The following is an 18852-nucleotide window of genomic DNA, read 5'->3' as shown; positions in this document are numbered from 1 at the left end:
CTTTTTTTTTTTCAATTTATAAAACATTAGTTTCATTTCTTCTCTTCTTGATTGATTATTTGATGTGGCAATAATTCAGGGAATACAAGAATAAGCTTTTTTGAGGATGAAAATAAAAAAAGCAGGGACTTTTACGTGAGTTAATAGTCGGAACGAAGTTTTAACTTTAAAGTGAGTTACAAACATCAAAATGATTAATTTTCCATGATTTTAAATTATTTTGATATAAATTTTAATGAAAATAAATATTTTAGAATCTTAATAAAATGTTCTTGACAAAATCAAAACCAAAAAATATGTTAAGTTGTAACTTCTGAAAATAAAAGAAAAGTTGCTATAATTTCAGTGAGATTCAGGGGGTAACTATAAAGCCTAAAGCCACAAGGTGAATCTGCAGGTTTTCTTATTTCAGAAAAATATTTAAATTATTATAATAAGATATTATTAAAATAAATATATTATTAAAATAGTGATTCGATAATTATCAGTAACCGATCATGACTAGTTAAAATGATATTTTGGTGTTTTATATGGATAAGAAATAACAATTACCTCTTTAAATTTATTTATAATTTAAGAGATGTAATTGGTATTAATTTTCTTACAAAGTATTTATTTGTAATTTTTATCTTTTTTTTTGTAATTTTGATATCCTTTTGTATTATTCTTTGTCAATTAATAGTTAAAATTAATATTCATAAATAGTAAAATTACTCTATTTTCAAATGTTAAAGGCAAAACACAAAAGAATTTTAAGATATTGTATGCTTTTGGACTTATAGTTTAAAAATAAAATTCTCCTTTAACTCTTTAATTATGGGTAAAAGTATATTTTTTTCTAAAAATATTCTTCGAGGAGCATGTAATATCTTAAATTATTAATGAAAGCAATTTTGGCCCTAAAATAATTAAAACAAATTATTTTTGCCTTTGCAGTCAAATTCCCAACGCTAATCATTAGAAAATACTAGCTAAGACTCTCCAATGTTGACTATCAAAAAATTTAACAGTAAGGACAAAAATACTATATTTTAATTATTTTAAAAGTAAAATTACTCTCACCAATAATTATTGGATGCTCCTTATAGAATTATAGAATATAACAGAACCTAATCGTTATTAATGGTGATTGCACTGAATACATAGAAGGCAGTTGATACTCCAATCAAAAGTTTAAATCTTGTAGAGAGAAAAAAAAAAAAAATCATGTTGGGAGAGCTATTCTCAAATAACTCCACAATATTTGAAAATGCTATTATACTACCTTCATTTTTATTTGTATGAACGGTTTAAAAAAATTATTTAATTATATTAATTGTGTTTAAAAATAAAAAATTAAACTAAAATATCCTTTATTTAGGCCTTCATTAATTTTTTTTATGACTATGAATGATGAAATTATGAGATATAATTTAAGAAATTGGTAATAAATGCAAATTAAAAAATATAATTTTATTTATATAAAAAAACTAAAAGTATTAGTTTCTTCTGTAAATAAAACTGATGGAAGTACTATCATATACTATCAAATTATAGAAAAGTAAAGGAAAAAAAAACTGTTATGAATAATAATGGATGAGAAGAAAAGGGGAAGCAACCATCACACATTTTGTAGAGGCACGGCCGAGAAGAGGCCACGGAAGCTAACAGCAAAGAGAAATATACTTTCACTCACTTGTGTTCGAAGTTTTCTGGGCTATACTTTCACTCATTCCGATGAGATAACTCCCAAATCGTCCTGTTTCCACATTTTATATCACTTGTACATTGCCACATCAAACAACGTAATTAAAGAAACTTTTGAACAAATTCAATCATATATATTATGCTAATTAACAATAAAAAATATTTTATGGGACATGTTTTGATTGGATAATGTGATAATGGATACTTAAAAACCATTCCTCCCCCCCCCCATATTTATGGAAAAAGAGTTTAGGTTATTTGGGTTCTAAAACTTATCAGAATAGACCATGCTTTTAAGTTTAAAGAGATATTCTTTCTATTCTTATTTATAAGTTAATTTTATTATTTTCACTAAAATCAATGAAAAACTTAAATTTTATTAACCCTATCTAAAAATTCAGTAAGTTTCTAATTTTGTTCATATTAAATACACCTACTTTAAAAAATACATTGTTATTTAATAACTTTCCTAATATTTAACAGGAGCAAAATGATAAAAATTGATATAATAATCATTGAAGTATCTTATAAACAAGATAAAAATAAATATCTTATTTGTGCCTTTTAAATAGAACTAGAGGAATGTTTATAGATTGCTTACCAATATTTAGAGTTATGAGCCAAATCCTTACTAATTAAATCAATTAGTTTCAAATTTAATCGTTGTAGAAATGGAAAAAGTGCAAATCTATTCTAGCATGAGATTCGTTACTCATTTTGTATTCTAAGATCACTTTAGAAATCAAATAGATATGAAGAAATGAATATAATATTTGGCATGTAGAAAAGTATTTTTAAAAAAGGAAATGAAAAATCAACTCATTCTATTTTTTTTATAAATACATTTTTCATTTTTCATTTTTTTTAAAAAATACTTTTCTTCATACTCAACATAATCTAAAGCCTAAAGGTTATAAAAGAGAGATGCACACTGAGAGAAGTCATTACCACTAAAAGCTATGCCGGAGGAGGCAACCACACAGGTCTGGATGACAGTATTCTCCTGCCTTGTAAATGGCTGCCTTAACATGCCTGACTTATCCAACAACTTAGTCCAAGCGTTCACAAAAAGGAAACCCAACAGCCCAGCACAAACGTTCAGTGAAGGTATAATCCAATGGTGAGGTTCAGTTTCATCACTATGAAACAGAACAGTACACTCAGCGCAAAGCTCACCACAAAGGCCCTTATGGTTAACTGCTTTCTCCATGATGGCACCTCTTGATTCTGGAACACCTTCTCCACACAAAGCTCTTCTTTTTCTAATTCCATGCCCTTCTTCTTGTGATTCTGCTCTTCAGTTTGAGCCATCTCTGTGTGTGTGTGTGTGTGTGTGTGTGAGTGTTTAGAATCTTGAGATTGTATGAAGGGGTTTGGAATCTTTTTAGGGTATGAATCCTACTGAGAAGTTTAGTTAGAGTTGAAAGATAGTGCAAACGGTTCATTGACTATCTATTGAAGAATATCAACATCAACAAGTTGGAAGTGTGTTTGAATGGGACAAGAAATTGATGCCCCGTAAGACTCAGTCAATAGCACAATTGGAAAATTTTTAAGCGTCGTAATGGAATTGAAATATCCATATTTTCCAAGACCTTCAATCAATTTAAAAAAAAAAATGACAATATTTGAGTTGATTATTTGTTGATATTTGCCTATATCAAAGCGCGTAAATTGGTGGTTGAAATTTGTATCTGAGAAAAGCTGAGTGTTTGGCCTCCTTGGCTCTTTGTCAACATCAAAGAAAAGATAGAGGTTTATTGGAGAGAGAGTAATAATTATAGGTCTCAACAAATTAAATTAATAACATTTAAGTTTTCAATAAATATTATTATTTTTTATTCACGTAAAAAATCAAATTACAATTTTGACCAAATATTATTTTAAAAATTTAATTAATATTAATTTTTTATAGGGTCTTATTTGCAATTTTATGGGTCATTTTTTTTTATCATTTTTTATGTTCTATTTTTACAATTTTTCAAGTTAGTTAAACATCAAAGTTAATTTTCTTTAATGATAAGGTATTTAGTGCACCATTTTAAATTATTATAGAGAAAAATTTTTTAACTTGTAAATTAGGATAACAACACTCTTGAGTGAATAGTTGAAAAATAAAAATATTCTTTAACCTTTAAATAATTTCAAATATTTTCAAAAGTCATTTCAATCAATTAAATAAATGACAATATTTGAGTTGATTATTTATTAAATATGCTACATGCATCCATGAAAGCATGTAAATTGGTGTTGAACTTTAATTTGCGTTTGGAAAAAGCTGAGTATTTTCCTTCCTTGATTCTTTGTAATATTTATAGAGCACTGATACTTCATATTACCTCAATGTCTTTATCAATATCATATAAATTTTTGAATTTATATTTATAAAGTATCAAAATATTTTTTTAATTTAAGGAATTAATTTCTGTATGTATCAGATATTTTGAGATTATAGTTAATACATCAATGCTGATGCTTCAAGATTATTTTTAAGAAATTTAATTTTGTTAAACATTGCGATATTATTCTTTTTATACTTAAGATATCTAGGAAATAAGTTTTACATTTTCATAACTACAAGAAATAGGAATGTCATCTTTTGGCATATAAATCTTAAGTAGAGACCTATTATTAGGGATTAGATGGTAAGTAATTAGGCATAGATAGAATAAAAGTATAATTAATAATTATATTTTATTTGTTATTACTACAAAGGACTATATTAGTATATTATTTTGGATACTTTTTAAATTGAAATTATATTTTTAGTGTTTTTTTTTTATAAATATATATGTGTGTGTCTCGCGCGCGCGCTCGTATCACATACATATTGTACCCTACATTTTTTAAAAAAATTAATTTATTAATTTATCAGATACGCATCATATTTGATTTACATATCATATTTGTACAACATATACCAACATTAAAGATGAATGAGAAACATGTAGAGAGAATGATAGTTATAGGTATAGAAAATTAAATTAATAACAATTAGGTTTGCAATAAAAAAATTTTAAAATTGAATTGAAAATATAACGATTACAATTAAATAACAATACTTAAATTGATTATTGAAAGTCTTATGTAACATAACCTAAATTTTTGTCAAACACTTAGCTAACTATAGCTAACTACAATGATAATTAAAAAAAAAAGCTTAACAAAAGGATTATCATGATAAAAAAAATTTAAACTCAATGTACAAATATTAACCGAGAGAGAGAGAGAAACTATACACTTAAAAGTTTATTTTGTTTGAAAATGATACAAGTTATATTTAATAAGCATCAAATAATTCATCAAAGAAAAGCATCAAATAATCCTACATGATAGGAAACGATTTCCAAAAAATTACAATTCCTTTTGAATTTATGAATTGGATTTAGCACACATAGGGTAAAAACTCTGCATTTTTTCTTTCCCTCATCTTTCCCTCCCTCTACGTGATATTTTATTGAAGGAAATAACTTTTTTTTGCCGATAGAAGGAGAGAACTTCTCAGCCATGGTTTTTGGAGTCAGTAATCTAACAATGTACATTACATTGTAGGCTGAAAATGATGACGACATCTAAGAATTTTGGAGTACTTCAAAGGCAATTATAGACGAGATTTCACATGCTGGCTCTCATAGGCAATCACCCTAACGGCCACAACACTATCCCCCCCCCCCCCAACAGTCGATAGATTAACCGAAACGAAATGAAGGGAATACAATACCTAAGGGCAGGGAAGAGGAATGAGCATGTTGTGTGTGTTTGTGTTGGGAAGAGAGAAGCTGAGAGAGCGAGATAGGTTGAAGAAAACTGGAATCTCGTGCTGTCATGTCCGATACAGAACCATATAAGCAATTTTTTAACAGTATTCTTTATATTTTTTTGATCATTTAGGATGATTTAACGCTGACTCATGATAAATTAAGCATAGTAAAGATAAAATTATAAATAGTGAAAAGTTTAGGAACTAAATTATATGAAAGTTAAAAATTTAAAAATTAAATGTATCGAATTAAAGTTGGGGGACTTAATTTAAAGTGAGTCAAAATTTCAAGGTTAAAAAAATCACTTTTTTTCCTCCTTTATTAACCCTCCCTCCGAAGATGTGCTTGTTGACTAGGAAATTATTGAAGGGGGTGACTAAGTTCTCTTTTTTGGTGGAAGAAGATAGGCAAAAGCTAATCTGCAGCAATAATATCATCTTCATTGAAATTTATTCCAAGTTTAGAGAACGCATATTTGAAATTGAAGTCTTCTGCAATCTCCAAATCACAGAAAGCAATCTAAACTTGTAAATATATTATATATACTCCCTTTTTATGATATATCTGCTTTACAACTTAACATTTTTTTTTTTTGGCCATTCATCATGTTTTAGCTGCTTCACCTATATTGGTACCTGGGATATCTATAAATTCAAAGTTCATAATTAAGAAGGTGATGCCCAACAGATTGACAGACAGTGTCGCATAAGATGTTGATTCCAAGCCAAGCTTCGCATTAAGAACCTAAGAACTTATCAACCCTTTCATTTGTTGCCCTGGACAAGAACTTCATGCAAATTGGGGGCTTAATCCCAGCAAGAGCAAGTATTGAAGCAGGCACAGTCCATATTCCGTCCCCGCATATCAAACCAGAAGCTACTGCTGGCCCGAAAGCATCTGCTTTGGCCTTGTTTACCTTTTGCCAAACGAACAATATCAGACTTCCTACGCACATATCAATGGCAAAATATGGCCCTAAATAGAAAGGTATAGCCATTGCCATTGGAAATGGTATGAACCACCCTCTCTCACCCATCAGGTCTTTAATCAAATTTATCAGAATGGCAGAGCCGAAGAAGACATAACACAGCAGAAGGCAGTTCTTTGGTAGAGATGAGAAGCCCTCTACGCCAAGGATGGCCATGTTCCTGTACAATATTGCATATGGAGCAGGGTATTCACTTTTAGGAGTCCCAAGGTCATCAAATGCTTTGTAGAAAACCCAAAAGACGCAAGGAGAAATTACACATCCCATTGCTGTGCCAATTATTTGGCTCACAAACATGGAGCGTGGTGAAGCCAAGGTAAGGTAGCCTGTCTTGAAATCCTGTGTGAGGTCAGAAGCTGTGGAGACGATATTCATCATCACTCCACAAGCTGCGAGGCCTGCAAGAACCCCACCTTGTGATGCTCCAGCCCATGCTCCAATTGTAAATATGGCAAGCTTTCCATAGTTGGATGCAAGTGACCAGTCTGTTAGCCCACAACCATAAGCATTACAGAATGCTAAGGTTGGAGCTAGAAGGTAGATAACCAGCATGTGGTACCATTTTAGCTGGTGAAAGATGTGTGGAAGAGCTATTACTGATACAACAGCAATCAAAACATAGCCTGCAACTGCAACCCAGGTGGGAATTTGATCTTTGCAACAGGAAGAGCATTTTTTTGTTGTTTTCCCGGATTTGTTGATACATGCAGAGAGGGTATGGCCTAGCACCTTGAAGATATAAACCATCTCCCAGGATCATGGATATGGCTATAAATATCTGAATTCAAGGTCAATATATAGTTAGTAAACATAATGGCAAGAGCTGTTCAAAGCTTAGGCTGCCCATGAATATATTTGCATTTGGAACACCTATTAGTTGAAGGATTTTGGAAATTGTTCAATTGATCAAATTGAGCTGTCTAGATTTAATTTAGGCAATTTAGATTGATTTTTCCCCCTTCAGCTCACAATGAGGAAACTGTTTTTATTATGTGTTATGCTTCCCTTATATATATTCATCAACATAAATAAAGAAAAAAGATTGATTTTTCCCCCTTAAGCTCACTATGAGGAAACTGATTTTATTATGTGTTATGCTTCCCTTATAAATATTCATTAACATAAATAAAGAAAATTAATAATTTAGACCATCAATATCAAATCTGGACAGCTAAAATTATAAATTGAACAATTTACACAATCTATCAATGTAGAAGATCCTAGTTCAGGTACCGTTGGCCTTGTGTATGTGCAAATTTATATGGGCTTTGTTTATCATTGATCATACAAACTTTAATAATGAGCCAAAATTAAGATGCTTTACAATAGGAATAAGGAGCAATAAGATGCTTTTCATCAAGAAACTTACCTTGTAACCTTCAAGGCCTTGCAGGTCGTTTTCATCAAGGTCTGCAGGGTACCAGAGGCCCTTTTTGTTTTCTATGAGAGGCCACATTAGTCCCCAAGAAAGAATTCCTCCAAGGAGTAGAGATATATTAATGATATGCGGGCAAATCATTCCCACTCCAATGTAGATCGTAGAAAAATCAAAATAAAACCTGCAAATGACTAGAGGCTGAGATAAACTTTCCTAATAGACGAAGATGACGCTGGTCTGAACTTTACTTTTCTCCAATTAAATGAAAGTGAATGACAGAAAAGTGGTGACGTACTTGTACTTGTATGCTTTTAGCCCCAGTGAAGGCTAGAAATCCACAATCATCAGAAGCTGTATAGAACCACTGAAAGAAACCCAACAAGAAACTGAAAGTGAAGAACTTTCCCAATACTTTCACTTGCTTCCTGGAAGGAGTATAAAAGAAATATTGAATTAGTTTGGATGTTAACTTCTTCTGTCCAATCTTTTAATTTTGTAGTTTTTTTTTTTTGCAGTGCCTTACTTTGCTAGTTTGGCTCCTTGAGGAGTATGGAAACTATTGATTAGATGAGCAGTTGCAGTGCCACTTGGATAGGTCAATTTAAAGTCAATGATCATAATCTGCAACGAAGAACCAAAGATGGAGAATAAATAAATCTAGTGGTAAAGGCGTGAAACATCATACAGCTGAAATAACTATACAGAGACAAAAAGAATATGCAAGTTTTCTTATTTTAATTATAAGAAATACATATCTTTAGATCTATATATTTTGCTCATGTTTTGTTTTTGATTCCTGTACTTTTTTTCAATATTTTTAGTCTCTGTACTTTTGTTTTTCATTATTCTAGATCTTTATACTTTGTTCATGGAGAGGCGTAAAACAATAAAAAATAAAAGTGTAGAGACCAATAACAAAAAGCGAGCAAATTATAAGAACCTAAAGTTATACTTTCTCTTAATTATAATAGAATTGTTGATGGATTGTTCAGAAAAGAAAGATCGAGCATTCATCACACCTTCCTCAGAGGCAAAACTGAGAAGAGGCCAAGAAAGCTAACAACAAAGAGAAAACCAATTGTCCATCCTATTGCTGGGTTCTTGAAATCAATTCTGTTTGAGGATAGCTGGGCTACTCGTTCACTCATTCCAAAGAGGTAGCTCCCAAAAGCCTCCTGTAGATACTATCTATTTCATATATTGGCTTATTGTAGAACATATAAAGGAACTTTTGAACAAACTCAATCATATGATGCTGAACTGTCAAAGATGTTCACTTATCATGTTTTCATTTTGGAAGATATTATAGATACTTAAAAACTACATCTAAAACCTGTCATTATAGCATTTGAAGTAGTTCCAATCTAGACCTAGCTTGAGATTTACGATTCATTTGGCATTTTAAGATGAAGGGTCAGTCATCATCACTTATAAGGGACAAAGATACATGGTGAAGGAAGTCATTACCGCTGAAGGCTATGCCAGAGGAGGCAACACACAGGTCTGGATGACAGTATTCTCCTGCCTTGTAAATGGCTGCCTTAACATGCCTGACTTGTTCAAGAACTTAGTCCAAGTGTTCACAAAAAAGAAACCCAATAGCCCAGCTGAAACGTTCAGCGAAGGTATAATCCCAGTGGTGAGGTTCAGTTTCATCACTATGAAACAGAACACTACACTCAGCACAAAGCTCACCACAAAGGCCCTTATGGTTAACTGCTGTCTCCATGATGGAACTTCTTGATTCTGGAACACCTTCTCCACAGAAAGGTCTTCTTTTTCTAGTTCCATGTCCTTCTTCTTGTGACTCTGCTCTTCTGATTGAGCCATTTCGCTCTTCTCTTCGTAGGGAATATAGAATATGTAAGAATCTTGGGTTGAGAGATACTACAAACACGGTTCATTGAGTATTTGTCGAAGACTGTCAACGTCAGCAATTTGGAACAGAGGGCTTGAATGGGATAAGAAATTGATGCTCCATAATGTCTGAATGGTATTTTTTTTTGATGAAGAGTCTGAATGGTATTGAATGCTAACAAAGAATGACTTTATTTCTGAGATTTTGGCCCTTGCGGAGGACTCAGCGCTTCTGGGCCCGGGTTCACATTCTGTGCTTATCACTGATAAGCAATGGGTGCTCTTCAGGCTTTTGCTATTTCAGTTTCAATTAATTTATGTTATTTATTTTAAATTTATTTTTTTAAATATTTTTAAATTTATTATCAAAATAAAAATTAAAGACATATATAATTAATATATTATATAAATATTAAAATTTTTATATTTTATAAATTTTTATTTTAATAATACAAGATTAAAAATATTTAAAAAAATAAAATAAATAACAAAGACCAATTGAAAGCAAAATAAAGAATTCAAATCACGCAAAACTTTATGAGCACCATTAGTGGTGAGCATAAAATGCATACATTTCTAGGCCCATGAAGGGGGAGGTGTCTTTTTTATTTTTTAGCATCATTTTTTCTAAATTTTTAGTTATGATTATTGATATCACTGCATTAAATTATTTGTTTTACTCATAAATTTGATGAATGGTTAGCCTAAATAAGCTTTTACTAAATCAATAGTTTGGGTTATGTTAGATGCCTCAGCCTAAATAAATTCTAAAAATTGTTAAGATCAAGTTTGAAATTTTAGAAGAAAAAAAAATTTTGAGTTTTTTCACTCCACCCAAATAAGGTTCAAGAAATTCAAACCAAACTTAAACTTGAATAAGCTTGATCTAAATATTCAAATTCTTTTCATTTTTATTAAAAAAATAAAATAAACTTTCACTTTGCACTCATAAACCCTGTTTCAAACTTCTAATTCAGACTTTGTGCTTTTAAACAAAGTTTCAATGGCTTGATGATTTGTTTTGAATTTTTTGAAAATATTAAGAAAAAATAAATACAAGAATTTATTTCATATACTTTGAGTTTTTTTAGTTTTTTAAGGTAAAAATTGAACTCTTAATTAATAATATTTTTAAAAGCTTGATAAATGATAAAACATAATAAACTCGTACAATTCATATGTATAGTAGGTAATTTTGGCCAAACTCGATGGGCTAATCCAAACCTGATTGAAAAAAATTAGGGTCGAATTTAATTATATAAACTTTTTTAAAAAATTAAAATACTTTAAACTCAACTCAAATAAATTCAATTTATTTGAATTATTGACTTTAGTTAAGATAGGCTTATTATTCAAACATTTGAAGTCGGGAATTCTAACATGTGGAATGGCCTCCAGATAATTGGCTCTAATCACAACCCGTAAGTCAATGAAATACTTCTCTGCATTCGTTGGGAGAAAAGTATGCTAATAAATTATTGGATAGTAACATAGTTAGGACACCATGACTGACTGTATTGTGGAGATATTTTTACTATTTTTATATTATATTTCACTTTTAATTATTAATTATTCATTTGATTCATATCTCCTCCATCTCAAGTTGTAAAATATTTTTTAAAAAATTAATATTTTAAAATATAAAATATGTTACTAAAAAAATTTATAATAATACTTTTTTAATATTATTCTTCTCATATATTCTCTCTTTAATATTCGTTTATAAAGTGGAGTATTTAATAAAGAATATTTTTAAAGATTTATAATTTTTTTAAAAAAGTAAAATTATAAAGTGTACGTAATGAGTTTTATTAATAGATGTGATTTTGTTTAAAAATATTTTATAATTTGTGATAAAGGGAGTATAATGGTTAGATAGTATTCTCATTAGATTTAGTGAGATTTGAAAAATCATTAAAGTTAGCCAAAATAATAAGTAAAAGTAGTTTTTTTTAGAGAATAACAGTTAAGTCTCAAAATAGTGAATTAATACTAGTTAAGCTCCCAATAAATTTTTTTATAAAATAAATTATAAATATCAATTTAAACAGTTACAAATAAAAATTTTATTACAACTAAAAGTTGCATTTAATATTTAAATAGTTATCTATAATTGAAATTTTAAATTTGAAATAATTTGGATCATTAATTTCTACTTTTAAAAAAATTTGTTGGAGACTTAATTGATATTAATTAACTGTTTTAGGACCTACTCTCTCCGATCCTATTTATAAATCATTTCTATTAACTTTATCAATATCAATACAAAGAATAAAATTTTATAAAATATAAATATAACCCTCAAAAAGTAAATAAATTATATAATATTATTTTTCTGTTCTTTCTCTCTCTCTTACTTTTAAAGGGTAATTTAGATACTTTATTTAAAATAAAATATCACTATCAATTCAATGACTTATAAAGTGAATTAATTCACCTTTCTAAAAAATAACTTATAAAGTAAATTAGAGAGAGTAATTATCATTTTTCTTTTTCTTTTTGGGGCGTAAAAAAGTAGCTTTATTTTAAATGTTGTAAAAGCTTGTTTGGAATTGGAAAATGTTACCTCTACAGTTGTCCAAGGGATTAACTACCGATAACAAATAAGTTCCACTAATTCGCAAGTTATCACTTGAGCTTTATAAAATATCAACCTCTAATTTTGAAGTCAATTATTGAATTCTCAATCCAGTAAATAATAACAACAATAACAATAATCCCACCGAGAATTAAAGTATGTTCGTATTCCTGCAGCCAAGGAAGGTCAATTATTTGTTTTGGATGAAATTTGAATTAAAGAAAAACTAAATAGCGTCGCAAGTATAAAATATTACTGTCACTTGTATGTTCATAATTCTCACTGTTATTTTCTTATATATTTAACTGCATAAATCTTACAATGCTTTTTAATATATTGGTTTTGATTTTTTTTGGATAAAAAGGAATTATATTAATAAGTAGAAAGAAAATGCAGCTACAATAAATGTTGTTAAACTCATGGGTTTAAGTAAACTTATAACAGGAATGTAAACTCATATCATAAACTCATAAGAGTATGAGTTTACCTCTATTAATAAATAACTATTAAAATATGATTGTAATTTAAATATATTAAAAATATAAATTATTGAAATTAAACCCATTTACATTGCTAAATTATCATATACAAGACATTGAAATTTAAAATAGGGAAACTTATTTTTGGTATTTTGTTTTCTTTTTTATTAACTTTAGTTTTTGCATATCAAGTTTTTTTTCCTTTAAATCAGGTCTTATAACTTTTATGAATTGAATTCTTTATAGTACATACTTAACTCGCTCAACTCAAAAAAAAAAATTAATGAGCTTAATAAGTTTAACTAAGCTTGCATTTAGTCTGAGTTTACAAATTAGTTAACACAATTTTATTAGTTAAAAATGTAAAATCAGTAAATTTAAAGGTAAACTCATGAGTTTAATTGAGTTTGTATCTAATTTAAGTTTATGAATGAATTGACATGATTTTAGAAGCTAACTCAAGAGTTTGACAACTATGGCTAAAATGAAGATAACATTAAAATAGAATTAGCAAAACCGCTAGAAAAAGTAAAAGCAGAAAAAACATAATCAAGCTCTATTTATACATGAAGCAAAAAAAAAAAAAAAGAACATTATGCTGTTCATTGGTCTATCAATGGTAAAAATTGTATTAAAGTGATTTCTTGTCGATCTAAAACTTTTCATTACTTTCTATTTTTGAGTTTTCTTATTTTGAATTCATAATTTTTCTCAAAGGTTCTTTTAAGATCGATCAAATTTTGGAAAATTGCATGTTTGGTATAATAAGGAATCTGTTTCTGCCCTAAATTAACGAAATCACTTCTTTGATCAGATGTCCTCATGCTCTTATAAGATTTTAACGGCTATAAAACTTAGAAATGTGATCTCAATGTATTGGATTAGATTGGAAGGGTTTGAACTTTTTGACTTTTACTCGTATGTATAAACTAGTCTTGGGTGACTATAAATCTCAGTAAAATCTTAATCATAATAATGAATAAATTTATAGTATAGAACATTTAAAATGAAATGTGCTATTTATGACTTATAAACAATGGGTAGAAAATTCAAAATAAATTGTAACATTCTTCTCTTAATCATTATACTCGACAAGAGAAATAGTTGCAGTGGAAAATAAAAGAGTTTGAATCGTTCGAATTTCTTATTCATCGCATTAAATTATAAGGAACTTTGCATGGAAATTTTAGTGTCTGAGAGGTACAGAATCCTAACATCCAACGACTTTTTCTTTTTTGTTGAGATATTTGGCCCTTTGCCGAAAACGCAGCGCTTTTGGCCCCACGAAGTGAACGATTTCTTTTGTGAGAGAAGCTGCATTCTCCTGAGTAAAATTGTCATGAATGAATAGATTTTATTTATAATTTATTTTTAATATTTTTATTAAAATTAAAGAAAATTTTAAATTTTATTAATTTTATCTTAAAATTTAATAAATTTTAATTTTATTTTTATCAAATACCTATTTTAAAAATAAAATACTCTAATATTTAATAATTTCCTTACCATTGAATAGGGAAAAGAATAAAGATAAATATAATAATCATTGAAGTGCTTTATAAATAGAATTAAAATAAATATTCTTTCTCTACTTTATAAATAAAACTAAAGAAATATATTCTTATAATTTAAATAAGTAATTGAAAGTTCAAACTACCACTCTTGTTTTTTATATATAGTAAGTTAGTTGAGAGAATGTATCTACATTTGGTGCTCATCACAGTGATGAGCATCAAATGCTCATCAAGACCAAAAGCAATCATGGCCTTCTATTTCATCCTTATTAAATTTCTATCGTTCATTTTAATTAATTTTTAAATATTTTTAATATTATATTTATTAAAATAAAAATATAAAAATTTTAATATTAAATCTAGACTATTTAAAGTATATTTAAATGGTTAATTTATAAAATTTATAATATTAAATTAGGTTATTTAAATTATATCTAAACTATACAGAGTCTATCTGTATTGTCACATTTTATAATTTTTTAATATTATGTTGGACCGCTAGATTAAATCCATACTAGCTAGATTGGTAATGAACATATGTATTAAAATTTTAATTTTTTAGATTTTTATATTAATAAATGTAATATTAAAAATTAATTTAAATGAATAGTAGAGATCAATTTAGATTGAAATAGAGGGCTAGGGGCACCTAGCCTTGATGAGCATGTAGTGCTCATTGCAAGTGAGGAGCACCTAATGCAAGTCCTTGAGAGAATATATATACTGCTATTAGTACCTTGAGAGTAGAGGTGAAGTCAAAATTTTTAATTAAGGAAGTCGAGGTCACAAAGCTTATATTGTAACTGAAAAAAAAAAGAGAGATATATATATAACTAACATAAGTATTTTAACATACATATTCATATTAAATGTTACAAATATAGAACTAAAATAAATAAATGTCTCCATATTTAAAAATTTTCTTGTTCATTCTTCATGACATAAAAATCTTTAATTATCATGTATGTGGTAAACTCTTCACTAATCTCCTTCTCAATATAAACTATTATTATTAAGTTCACTAAAAACCTATCTTTTATTTGTTGTGAAGCTGTGAATTAATAATTTTTTTTCTTAGACATCTATATTTCACTCTTAAAAAATATAATTGTAAAATATATTATGCATAATATTAAAAGAATAAAAAACTAGAAAAAATCATAACACAAATTACACAATATATTAAATATATATTCCCTCCGTTTAAAAATGTAAGGTATTTTTTGAGGAGTTAGATATTCAAAAATATAAGGCATTTTTAATCTTTCAAGGTGTAATCATTGCTTTTTTTTTCAAAAGTGTCCCTATTAATAATAACTTTATATTTATTGTAGGATATTTAATAGAGGTAAATATGAAAAGATAGGGTTAGTTAAAGAGTATATAATTACTTTATTGAGGGTTAAAATTTAATTAAAAATATTTTATATTTTTGAATGGAAGGAACATAAGGTATGGCAAATTATAACACAAATTGCACAATAAAATAATAAACAATGAAACAGCAGGATATGGAGTTTGGAGTGGCTCTCTTTAACATTGTCATTTATGTTTACTTAATTAATATACTGCAAAGGCCATGAGATTGAAATTACGTCCAAGGTCATTGATTCAGCAAGGAGGAGATGAAAACAAAGAGAAAGGAAAGACCAAAGAAGAATTGCCTTATTAATTAATCAATTAAGTTAAGATCATCGCTTTATTAATAGTGAGATGTTGAGATTCCTTGAATATTTAATAATGGGGCAATGGCAATTTCAAGTCTTGTACACAGCATAGTATATGAAATATATTTGAGAGAATTACAGGTAGTTCCCACATAAGTAAATTAATTACTACAAAATTTATTGATAACTGAACTAAACTGCTTTGACAACACAATTTGTTAATGCAGTTTAGTTCAGTTGTCAATGAACTTTATAGTAATTAATTTTCTTGTGTGAGACTTTAATATAATTGTCTCAATATATTTCTCAACTCAAGGGAGGAAACTTACCTAATATAATATAATATAATATAATATAATATAATATATTTATATATAACGAAAACATATGTTTGATATATTATTTTTTAAAAAATTTTATATATTAGTTTATATTTATTAAAATGACATAAAATGATCATTTTACATCTAAGGTGTCCAATTTGCAAATAAAATATCGAATTAAGGTGAAACTTTGTTGTAATGTTTAAGTGGTGTGTTAAAATGACAAGTCCTATATTGCTCACATAAGAGAAGCTCCAAGGGAATAAGTACCAAGGATTAAAGGTGGCTAGTAAAAGGGCTTGGAAGAAAAGTAGCCTCACACGCGGCGCATGAGACAAGCCAACGTAGGGCAATCAAAGTTGAAAGCAGTTGATATAATTTGCCCCCTGTATATGAGTTAAGGCAGTATTGGGCACTTTTTACTAGATTATTTTTTAGGAAAATAAATAATTATTTATTTAAAATAGCTTATTAGAAAACTTTTTTATTTTGGCCGTTTGAAATTTGAATTTGAACTTCATCAATTTTTTGGACTTTAAATAAAATTCTCAAATGGATTTCATTAAGGTCAATTATCTTCTAACGGTTCCAGACAAGTGCTTAATGGTGGTTTATGTGCTTGTAACTGGTATGTTATAGTCTTTAATAAGGTGTTTTCTGTCCCAACGTTCATGTCCAGGTCGTGGCCTATATATATGCTTGCATGCAGATAGAACGAACATACCAGCCTTTGAGCTTTTGAGCAATCTTCTCTCCTCTCCTCCTCTCTTATGTTGTGTTGCATTCTTAAGTTAACTTACTTCTTAGTTTCTTCTATTATATGCCCCTAACTAACTGTGCATGAAGAGTTTGCTTAATCTTAGGAAGCTATCTTGCCACCGATCCGGTGTGGTAAAATAGCCCTTAAGGACAATGTCTTTCGAGCACAACTCAAACATGAAATTGTTACCTATTGCCAACAAACTTGTGTCATTAGTTATATTATAAAATAAACTACATGTGAAAGCTTGAATCACTTCAATCAAATCTTGTATATGAAAATGGAACATGTTGAAAGTTTATATCAGATGAACTATCATGATTGCATTTTTTCATCTTATGCAATGTGGCTCATGTATCCATGTCATATATGGCGCATGGCAAAGAACAAGGAGAATTTTTGCGGCATATGGCACACATGCTGCCACATATATGTTCTTTTAGGAAAAAATGATCTTTTTGCCCCTATTTTTTTATGTGAAGTGATTTTATATTCGTATTTGTTTTCACTATGCACAAATACCTAATATTTTGAGTTTAAACATATTTTCTATGGTTTTTGAAATTCCAACCATTTTCAAAGATCTATTTTATATATTTCTAGTTTTTATAAATTGTAGTAATTTAAGATATGAAGGACTCCTAATTACTTTTGTGTGTACTAAGCGTGGGTACAATTTGGTATGTCAATGCAAACATTATAATTTATATGTTTTGCAAAAAAAAAAGGAGCTAAAAGGGTCCAAAAATGCACCAAAGGATAAAGAATTGCATCTTTGTTATGTTCGATTGTGGATGAGGACAAGCTAAAAATGCCAGTATGTGCTTCAGTCATGGGTAGATGGAAGGATGGCACATGCTTCAACCGTGAGCAAATGAAATTACGTACAAAGGGCACAATCATGGGTGAATGAAAAATCAAAGACCGAAGCAATTGTAGGATTAATCTTGAATTAAAAGAATTAAAATAAAAGGGGTCAAGAGACTTAGGCTAATGAGCTTTTAGGTTTTTAGGGTGTGAAAATTATATTACAAACCTTGAAGAGCCTCATTTAGATCATCCAACTTCACATTTGAGAACTAAGAAGCAAAGCACGAAGTCTAGAAGAGTTCCTTTGAGCTAAGAGTTTTCCCTTTTCTTCATTCTCCTTATTCTATTTATGTTTTCTATTTAAATGTTTTGTATTGACTCTATGCATTGTTGCTCATAGTTAGGGTAGGGAGTAGCTTGGCTATGACAGATTTCCTCTTTTATTTAGTTGTTTTGTTTTCTCATTGAACATAATTTATTGTCTATGAGAATATATTGTTATTTTATATTTATATCTCTTGTTCTTTTTTCCTTATTATATATGTTGTCAGTATATTATATATCTATGCGTTGTTTGATAAATTGAATAATTGGGATACCTTAAAAATGATTATCACTATAAATAGAAGAAAGGAAACTTTAATTTAAAGTAAGCCATCCCAACTCCAGCATTTCTCTAAGTTTGACTTTGACTCCTGTAATACTTCAGATATTATTACTACATTGATTCTGTATACTTGCTAGAGCGATCATGAATCTATAAGTATCAAGTAAAAATTAAAAAGTTCCTTATAATAAATTAATGTCATGAATAAGAAATTCGAACGATTGAAACTCACATTTCCCTCTACAACTATATCTTTGGAATAATGATTAAGAGAAAATACGAGAAGAGGTACAATTTATTTTTAATTTTCTGCACATTATTTATAAGTCATAAACAAAAAAATTCATTTTAAATTTTCTACAAATATATTCTTAATAATAATTTAAGATTTTATTGAATTTTCTATTCATTATTTATATGTCATAGAAGAATTATATCACCAAC

At 28.5% G+C, this 18852-nt stretch overlaps 1 pseudogene; it reads right to left on the bottom strand.

Annotated features, from left to right (window-relative positions):
• Positions 1–5867: 5867 nt before the first annotated feature.
• On the bottom strand, positions 5868–9787 carry LOC129308212 (probable metal-nicotianamine transporter YSL5; annotated as a pseudogene).
• Positions 9788–18852: the final 9065 nt, after the last annotated feature.

Source organism: Prosopis cineraria, unplaced genomic scaffold (assembly GCF_029017545.1).
Source record: "Prosopis cineraria cultivar Desert tree isolate PC_DT_omini unplaced genomic scaffold, ASM2901754v1 PC1, whole genome shotgun sequence".
Lineage (NCBI taxonomy): Eukaryota > Viridiplantae > Streptophyta > Magnoliopsida > Fabales > Fabaceae > Prosopis > Prosopis cineraria.
The sequence above is the reverse complement of the archived record's forward strand: the minus strand, read 5'-3'. Positions and strand labels throughout refer to the sequence as shown.